This window comes from Saccopteryx bilineata, chromosome 1, assembly GCF_036850765.1.
Source record: "Saccopteryx bilineata isolate mSacBil1 chromosome 1, mSacBil1_pri_phased_curated, whole genome shotgun sequence".
In the NCBI taxonomy this organism is placed as follows: Eukaryota; Metazoa; Chordata; class Mammalia; order Chiroptera; family Emballonuridae; genus Saccopteryx; species Saccopteryx bilineata.
In genome coordinates this window covers 166,838,775-166,846,988 of record NC_089490.1, presented here as the reverse complement: position 1 = coordinate 166,846,988, position 8,214 = coordinate 166,838,775, and the positions used below count along the sequence as shown (strand labels likewise).

The 8,214-nt window shown below is 38.1% G+C and overlaps 1 pseudogene; it reads right to left on the bottom strand.

Annotated features, from left to right (window-relative positions):
- Positions 1 to 691: 691 nt before the first annotated feature.
- Positions 692 to 1,347, bottom strand: LOC136319416 (U2 small nuclear ribonucleoprotein B'' pseudogene; annotated as a pseudogene).
- Positions 1,348 to 8,214: the final 6,867 nt, after the last annotated feature.

The following is an 8,214-nucleotide window of genomic DNA, read 5'->3' as shown; positions in this document are numbered from 1 at the left end:
ACAAAAACCTGTAGCTAACATCTCTGTTAATGCTGAGAATTTAGACATTTTTTTCCTAAGTTCAGGAATAGGGCAAAGATTTTCTCTCTTATCATTTCTTCTAGACATCTACTATAAGTCCTTGTTAAGCAATAACACAGAAAAGGAAATAAAAGCTATACAGGTTTATAGCTCAAAAGGATGGATAATGTAATGGTGTAAAAAAGGAAGGTCAGGGCCTAGAGTCAGGAAGAAGGCTAAGGGTTAGTCAAGTGGAAGGAAACACTAAGGCCCTCTCGGTCACTTTTATTTCTTGCTCCTCTTGTTCCCGAAAGTGACCTCAAGGAACTTAAGTTCTATTTGGGAGTCCTAGTCTCTCCCTGGCTAAGATTCTGACCCTCATTTAGGGATCCTCTTATCCATTGGAGAACCTTTGAATTTTCAATCCAACAAATGCAGAAGGGTAAAAGCATGAGGCTGGAAAAAACTACAGAGTTTAATATGTATATGAATAGAAATTAAAGTCTACTGTACAAAACAAAGGCTTTCATATTTCATATTTCATTAAGGCTAAAGAGTAATTTTTAAAAACCTGCACAAAAATTTCACTTTCACTTCTTCCCAACCACAACTATTAAAATGGCTTGACCAAATGTTACCAAAGCAAACACCGTAAATAACTTCAAGTCCTTAACTGACAACTATCCCCACGTTACTTCACGGCATAGGACAGTGTGATCTCAAATCCTTGTTAAACATCCTTGTCAGTGCCAGCCTGTCCTTCATTTTCAAATTCAACAAATGCAATGCTGTGCCTCCCAGGTACCAAATATACTTCCTTGAAACCAGGGAACTGATTAAGCAGCATAGAAAACATCTCGGTCTATTCTGATAAATTATTAAGGGATAAAATATAGTTTGGAGGACAATCAGGCACTTGAGAATTTGGTGTTGCATTTTCTTGAGTATTAGCTGAATTTGCTGTTATCTGACCAGGCTTTTTATTTGCAGTTATTGTTGTTTTGTTACATAGTTTTGGCTTTTTCTTTTCTTTGTCAGCACAAGTGCCATGTGTTTTCAACATTATATTTGAATCTGTTCTTGCATACTGGATTTGCATTGGTTTACCTTAAAATTATAATCCTTGCAATTGTCTCAAAGTATTTGTGGCTGAACCCAGTTCTCTAAATATAACAAAGGCTTGCTCCTGCATCTTCATGGTCTCTAGAGCCACAGTATCTACCATATGGCCCAAAATGAGAAAACAGGGCGTGCAGAGATCTTCTCGATTCTTCTCCTTAAAATTTTGTCATTCATGTTGTTGAGATAAATTGTACAGTTTGGTCTGATATCCATCTTTTGGGTTAAACTGTTAAAGGTAGCCTGAGGCTGGTGCACTGTCCTTTAAGAACCAAATGCCCCTATGGAGTTCCTAATATGCACTAAAAATATTATGTGGCCCCCAAATCCCTAATAAACAATTTAAAAGAAAATCAAAACTAATCCATAAAAATCTATAAAATGCTAATGTTCAAATTTTGCGCATGCCTTCTATTTCAAATATTAAATTTGAAATATTAAATTTCACATTGTTCCAGAAAAGTTGCTGTTTGTTCCTCTGGTTAGTGAGAGCTTCATACTTTGCTACCCGTTGGGTGGTCTACACAGAAGAATGGTGGTCTTTGTAGGGCTAGTGGCCACATTATCTTGGATTGGCTTCTTATTTTGGTGACAGGGGATCATGCGTATTAAATTCTATACTTTATCCCCTGCTAATTATTCCAAAATTATTGATACAGTGTTGCCTCTTTTATTTTTTTTTAAAGAAACAGAATTTGAATCATGGATGTATTTTCCCCCAACTTCCTTTCTTGAAATGCATACAAGGAAAGCACTCTCATTCAAATGTTCATTTTATCATCCCATTCGTAACATTACCAGCAATCAGAACAGATTTGTAATTCGTGAGCCATGTGCAAAAACAGAGAGCTTGCTTCACTGAGAAAATAGACAATTTTGTGAAATATTGGCCATTTATCTGTCAAAGTGGGCCATTATACCTTGAACCGCAGTAAAAAGCCACTAGGCACCTTCAATTCTTTTCATTTATGCTTTAATTAAGTCTTTTTTTTTTGTATCTGGTATAAGGCTGCTCTAAATTCTACTATATTTTATTTTATCTTTGACAAAACTAGATAGATGTAAATATTCATTGGGGACTGCCATTAGAAGAATAAAATTGGAGTGCTTAGTGAAGATAAATGTACTTTTTTAAAGTAAAAAAAAAATCAACTATCAAGAAAACAAAGAGCACGATGAGAATAGAGCAGTATGGGTTATCTTTTTCCCTCCATGGTCTCCACTTCATATGCTAGGCAGCTTCTAATGCAGCAGACATAAAGGCCATTGTTATCTGCATTTAGGATCCTCCATTCAGTATAGAACATTCAAAAATGCAGGAAGCTTTTTGTATGTTGGGATAAGTATAGGACTCATTTAGAAGACTTGCTTTTAAATTTCTGCTCTATAAGCTACAATGTATAAATCATGTGACTTTGTATGAGTCATGATAGCATTCTGAGGCCTGGCATTCTCTTCTGGAAAATGAGAATAACAAAAATATTTCGTTAAAAAAAATTCGTTACAAAGTTGTAATAAGCAGCAAATAATTTAATGCATGTAAAAGATACTGCAAACCAAAAAGTACCATCAAGGATTATTATTTATGCATCTGTGTGGTCTGCATAGTATTTTCAGAAACTAAATTTTCATCATTTGCTAATTTTAAATCATGCTTCAGATGAATGGTTCAGATTGGAACACCTGCTATCATCATTTTTTTTAAGAAAATGACTATCATTTGATTTACAAGAACATTTTATCTTAATACGTTCAGTTCAGCATTTATTAGCATGTATTTGCCTGAAATTCCCTTAACAGAAAATCGTATCTAATTCTCTTTTCAGATATCAGAGTATTAACCATATTATTCTTGAACACTATACTCAGTAGGAATTGCTGGCCTCAATAATTCTCATTGTTTTCCCAGAAGTACTTTAAAATTATAGGGCTTGAAAATAAATAAAGGAGAAAAACTGCAGTGTGCCTCAAGAGAATACAAACCTTTTGACACCATATTTCTGTATTATGTTTTATATTATGTAAATAGGATATCTGAATTTTCTAGACAGTAACCTATTGTGAACCACTTTTCCTATTTTATGTTATGAAAAATAATAGCACATGACATATTACAAGACAGTTCAAGGCCCTGGTCAGTTGGCTCAGCAGTAGAGCATTGGCCCAATGTGTGGAAATCCCGGATTTGATTCCTGGTCAGAGCACTTAGGAGAAGCGACCATCGGCTTCTCCCCCCTCTCCAACCACTTCCTGTTTCCTCTCCCACAGCCATGGCTTCAATGAGCGAGTTGTCCACAGGTGCTGAGGATGGCTCTATGGCCTCACCTGAGGTGCTAAAATAAATAGCTAAGTTGCCAAGCAATGGAGCAGCAGCCCCAGATGGGCAGAACATCAGGCCCAGACTGGTTGTCCGGTGGATTCTGGTTGGGGCGCATGCGGGAATCTGTCTCACTCCCACTCTGCCTCTTGTTTGATTAGATAAATAAAAAAAGACAGTGTGAACACTCATGATTTCAAAACAAAAACAAAATAATTTTTATTTTTAGAAAGTTGTATTTGTTGAATTAGGTACTGCCAAAATGGTTGTGACAATTTCACAGAACTCATGCTGAATCTCATGCAGTGGGCATTTAAAAGCATGGCACTATCATTGAATTTAAAAAGGATGGAAAATATAGGAATGTTTGGCCATTGCTCTAAAAAATGCAGTAAGATGACAAGGTATTGGCATGGAAAAAATGTTCTGTATTGTGTGATTCTTGGCTAAAATAGCAATCTAATTTAAAATTCTGTATTTGCTTAGAGCAAGTGAGCACTATTTAAGGGGAAACACCAGAATACATATGGTAGTTGAGTTGAATATGCCCATAGTTTGAAAAAAGGGAAGAGAAGAAAAATGATTTGCAAAATGGAAGAACCACACAAGCAGATTTGACATCAGAAAGGAAAAGATTTATGACACCCCATTCTTTAAAAATTGTATTATGACTTGCTGCCTACCTAGACTTTAGGGTTTTTTTGTTTGTTTGTTTTTTGTTTTTACAGAGACAGAGGCGGGGGGGGGGGGGGAAGACAGGGACAGACAGACAGGTACAGAAAGAGATGAGAAGCATCAATCATTAGTTTTTCGTTGTGGCACCTTAGTTGTTCATTGATTACTTTCTCATATGTGCCTTGACTGTGGGGTCACAGCATACTGAGTAACCCCTTGCTCAAGCCAGCAACCTTGGGTCCAAGCTGGTGAGCTTTTTGCTCAAACCAGAAGAGCCTGCACTAAAGCTGGCGACCTTGGGGTCTTGAATCTGGGTCCTCCGCATCCCAGTCCGATGCTCTATCCACTGTGCAACTCCTTGGTCAGGGGACTTTAGGGTTTTATATCTCTGAAAATACAATTGTGCTAAATGGAGAAAAGTGAAAGAGCCATTGGGAAAATTCATTATTATTGTATCCCGTAAATTAGTGGTCCCCAACCTTTTTTGGGCCATGGACCGATTTAATGTCAGAAAATATTTTCATGGACCGGCCTTTAGGGTGGGACGGATAAATGTATCACGTGACCGAGACAAGCGTCAAGAGTGAGTCTTAGACGGATGTAACAGAGGGAATCTGGTCATTTTTTAAAAATAAAACATTGTTCAGACTTAAATATAAATAAAACGGAAATAATGTAAGTTATTTATTCTTTCTCTGTGGACTGATACCAAATGGCCCACCGACTGGTACCGGTCCACGGCCCGGGGGTTGGGGACCACTGCCCTAAATTGAACTAAATGTTACTTGCTCACTTTTCTTATTTTAAACCTTCTTAAAAGAAGGCCATCTAACAGTTCATTTTATAGCATTCATACTTTATAGTGAATATCATTGTTTTCATATAAACATTTGCTTTGGCTCACCTTGAAATATGCTTACCTGTGTGTTTTGAAGTTGTATATTTTCTGAGCTAGAAACCTTAGAACTTGTGGATGGCTTCTAAAGTGTAGTATTGAAATGATACTGTACTTTAAAAATTATTTTGTTTCTCCTAAATATGTCCCACTGTATAGTAGTTCTTAAAAACTGTGCTGAACAGGATTAAACAAAAACAAAGACTTGTTTTGTCTCCTGAGTATTACCCTTTAAAGGGCTTGATACTCTATGATGTTTTTTTCTTAGCATTGCTTAGCACTTTCAATAGTAGTATGGCTGAGAGTATAATCGTCCCTCTTATCCATGGGGGATAAGCTCTAAGACCCCCAGTGGACGCCTGAAAACTCAGATGGTACCAAACACTAATCACCTTCTGCAACTCTGCTGGAAATGTGGCAGCAGGCTGTTTACCGGCAGACACAGCCTCTCTGATAACTCTTTTCACTGCACAACTATTTCTGAGTATGTGTATACATCCTTTTCTTGTAGTAAATACCATGGTCACTTGTTTTAGGGGATTCCTCATGCTCATGGAAGTCTTCTTCCTATAAGCTTTCTGGAGCAATGTATTCCCATAAATCATAACATACTGTCTATTCTGGTCTTCCACAGATAATGCCTTTTCCATCTTAACTGAGCTCTTATCATGCACTGTGGCTGATAACTTTCACAGTTTGAGGTGTGATAGCAAAGCTAGTATGAATTCTTTCTCCTTCACAGTTTCGTGGATAAAAGATTCATTCTTAATGTAAATCTTAGCAACCATAGTATACAATTATTTTCTTTCCTCATTAAATGAAAGTCTTTCTACTTAAAAGTCTTTTAAGTCTTTTTACTTAAAAGAAAAACTCTACAGCTTCTCTTTGGCTCACCTAAGTTAACACTTTGGGGCCATTATTAAGGAAAATAAGAGTGAATTGAACATAAGCACTGTGATATTGTGACAGTCAATCTGACAATCCAGTGGCTACTAAATGACTAAGAGGGAGCAACTGCAGCATGGAGATTTCACACAAAGGGATGAGTCACATCTCGGGTGGGACAGAGTAGGTCGGTTTGAGATTTCATCATCAGAATGGCATGCAATTTAAAACTTATGAATTGTTTATTACTGAAAATGTCCATGAAATATTTTCAGACCACATTTGATATTTGGGAACTAAAATGGCAGAAAGTGAAAGCGCAGATAAGGAGGGACTGCTGTACAGCCTAATCTTAAAATCAGTTGCCCTTCAAGCGCTATCAAGAAGTGAATATTCCAAGCTTCGTTCCGTTTTTTCCAAGAATTTAATGTGTCTTTCACAATATGCATATAACCACAAAATTAATACCCATGTTCTGAAAATAGTATGAGGGCAGGGAGTGCAGAAATATATGTAGATTGTCTTTGCTGGGGCCTTTACCATCGGTTGAAATTTTATGAGTGGTCTTAGGCATGGAGAAGGAACCTTCAGAAATCACATTTCCACTCTAAACTTATAAGGACATCCTGAAATATAGTATGTCGTGGGTGCACATAGTTCAAGTATAAAGAGAGGAGTAATTTGCCATTTGTATGAAATTAAATCAGACTTTCAGTTCAATCAAAACAGCTTGCAGCTGGATGCAATAATCTGATTTCCTGACACTGGGAGAAAAATTGAAGCCCTCCAAATGGCCCCTGCTGATCTTCAACATGAAATACAGTTTGCTGGCAATATCACTCAACCTCTGAATGCCTTTGCCTTTAAAAAGCTAAAAAAAAAAAAAATGCAAATAAAGCATAAGGTTAGCTGGAGATGGCTCTCAGGTAGTGTTTTATTAAACTAAATGAAACAACACAGCACAGTGCTTCTAAAGGACCATGCCTTTGTTCTTTCTCAAAGCAGCTCTTTTGTTAAATATGCCATTAGATGAATCTCTGTATTAGTGTCCTGGGAGTACTGTTTTGACATTGGCTGTATGTGAAAAACATAATTAAAGGCTTCAGAGACTAAATTCTAGAATTCTGTCTGAATAACTTGTTATTTTCTTGGGTAAGTAATGAGTCAGGTGAAGGCAAATCCTAAAGTCTCCATTAACTATTGGTTATTCAAGATCGAGAAGATCCTAACTTGCAGGTACATACAGTCCTGGCATGTTCGTTCGGTTTACAACAATTGTTTTTTGTCTTGAGATTTTACTGTAAACCGATAAAAAGAGGCTTTTCAGCATGTTAAATGAACTTTTTCTAGTGCCCCAGAATAAAAAAAATCGCTGAATTCAGAACAAAGGAGCACAAAAGTGATACGCCTTCTAACAAAAGCTTCTTGAATTTAACATGTGAAACTCCCTCTGGGGCTTATAATGAGGTTGTAAGACCTTCTGTGCTTCCTTTATCACAAGTCTGAAGCTCTTCTGAATAAGCACGTGATGTAGGGGAGAGGCAGAGGATCAAAGGAGGACATTGTTCAGGTTATGAGTCCTCAGCAGAGGGATGCTGGGATGTTCCCTCCCCTTCCTGTTGGGGTAGGAAAAGAAGTACTCGGCCCTTTTCCATTCAATGTCCCGACAGCAAACAATGGTACACTCAAAAAGGGCAAGTGAGGAGAGATTAATGAAGAGACTATTTACAAAGGGTGGACAGAGTTAAGGGAAGCCAACAAGGCATAGTGAAGCATCCTGGCCTTAACCACAGTGAGTAGCTTCAACAACTACTCGCCCAAAGAGACAGGACAAAAAATGTTTCCCAGAACCCAAAGCTGTGACTGGAGAGGAGGGCAGCTTGCCAGGACCTATGGTCTTCTGAAGAAGGACATAGTCCCTGGCAATTGGGGGCCCAGCCAGGAGGTAGCCAAGGAAGTAAGTACCTCAAGGTCAAGGAAATCAATCTCTCTCTCCAACCTCTGACCTTGTACCAGTGCCTTTCTTTGGGCTGATCTAGCCAGAATCCAAGGAGCAAAAAAGCCCAGTTGAAATTTCATGTAGGGAAAAGCCTTTTAGGGCCTAGAGCAGAGGAGAGAAGCTCTGAGTGGGTCTGGAGGGATGCACAGAGATTATCCAACATTCCAGATGGGGGCACTTTCGGAGACTCCATCACAAATATTAGGGGGTCTAACGGAGGCAGGCTTGGGATTTTCTCCCCCTCTGGGATCTTAGCTACTATGCTGGTAGAAAAGCAAGGGTGATCAAGCCCCCTTATGAGCCCCCCCCCCACTTCTTTGGTAT